At 46.4% G+C, this 1,635-nt stretch overlaps 1 pseudogene; it reads right to left on the bottom strand.

The window, feature by feature from the left end:
• Window positions 1–465: 465 nt before the first annotated feature.
• Window positions 466–1,350, bottom strand: LOC110287476 (actin-histidine N-methyltransferase pseudogene; annotated as a pseudogene).
• Window positions 1,351–1,635: the final 285 nt, after the last annotated feature.

Below are 1,635 nucleotides of genomic sequence, written 5' to 3'. Positions count from 1 at the left end.
TAATTGGGATCATCATCAACATTTTAAGCCATTTAAAGCCACCTTACCTTTTCTTTTGGTACTGTGGATATTCTCATTAAGAAACCCAGCCTCTATTTGAATGGCCTAGTCCAGCTTTCTCTCTACTGTGCCTCATCTCCACCATCCACTCCATACCCAGAGTCCAACCTCAACTCTGCAGCCAGAGGCAGAGCCAGCACTCATTCTGGAGTGAGGACAGCAGGCCTGCGAGCACAGCTGAGCACAGACCTCACCCTTTCCTGGAGGAGCAGCGAGTGCCCACAGCTGGTCTGCAGTCTCTCAAGGGCGCCTCCTCTCCTCTCCGCTGCTGCTGTTCACTATTTTTTTCTGCCCAAAATCAAAATGGCAATCTTAATCAAATAGGAAAGCTAGATCTTTAAAGTAACTTAAAAATCACTTTTATATAAAGCAGCAAAAACATATTTTCCTCTCTGCAAAAAGAAAAATGTTAACAAGGAACATGGTGATGTGGTGGGCTGTCCGAAACTTCTGCTCGACTGGATCCCATGAGCATCTCAGAGTGGCTCCTTCACCTTGCCCATGCTGCCTGAAGACTCTTCGGTGTCTCCAGTCACGTTTTCACTTTCTTCTGGGCTTAAGCTTTCATTTTCAGACCTGGTCCCATTAGGGATCGAGTTTTCCCCATTGACAAGCCCATTTTCACCTGCCTTGACTTTACTGAGTCTCTGTCAGGCTCAGAGACTCCTGCACACCTGCCTCCTCCTCCAACTTTCTCAGGACCAGAGGGAGCCTTGAGTCCCCCACACCACCCTCCAAGAGCCCCAGGTCACTCTCCTCGTATCTGGGCAGTGGTGCCCTCTCCTCCATGTGTTTATGGTAGTACTCCTGGTTCACGGCCGCACTCTATCACTGCTTTTTCCAAAATCTCCTTTTCATCCAAGCGCAATTTGATGGCCATTGTGGCCCGTACAGAGAGGTCAGGATTTTTCAAGACGATCTTATCTTCCTCAATTGTTGTCTTATATGTTTTTAAAAGAAGTGAGGCTCTATCTTCCAGAAATGTCCAAAGTTTGACCTCATTGTCCCAGCTGACAGGAAACTCCGCATTCCCCAGAGTGAAGATCCTGTCAATGGCGCTGTCCCCTAGCAAATGCTCTTTCAGCTCCTCTTCAGTCATGCAAAATACTCGAGAAAAGCTAGAAGCTGGGCAGAGATGGGTGGCTCAGGAAAATGCAATGCAAAAAAAAAAAAAAAAAAAAAAAATGGATGTTGGGATGCCAGCCTAGCCAGGACCTCAGCCTTCATGGCGGCGTAGAGCCTGCCACTTTTACTCACACCCAGCTTAATTTTCAATCTGTCGTGGGAATTATTGAACAGTTACCATGTTGGAGTGTGGTATTTAGGAAACCAGAATCTATGCTCCCAGGCCATGATGATTTGTGTTTGATTCTCTAGTAGGTTGACAGTACAACTAACAGAATCTTCTCATTATGTGAAATTTAAGTGTGAACAATGTTTTTCTCTCTCTCCCTTTTTAAAGGCAGTGATGGGAGGGGGTGGGTGGGTGGGGGAGCACCCTCATAGAAATAGGGGTGACTAGGAGCAATGGGGGTTTAACTGGGAAGGGGGATAACATTTGAATTGTAAATAAAT

This window comes from Mus caroli, unplaced genomic scaffold (genome assembly GCF_978045245.1).
Source record: "Mus caroli unplaced genomic scaffold, Mus_caroli_1 scaffold_1, whole genome shotgun sequence".
Classification (NCBI taxonomy): domain Eukaryota; kingdom Metazoa; phylum Chordata; class Mammalia; order Rodentia; family Muridae; genus Mus; species Mus caroli.
This window is presented reverse-complemented; position numbering and strand designations above follow the sequence as displayed.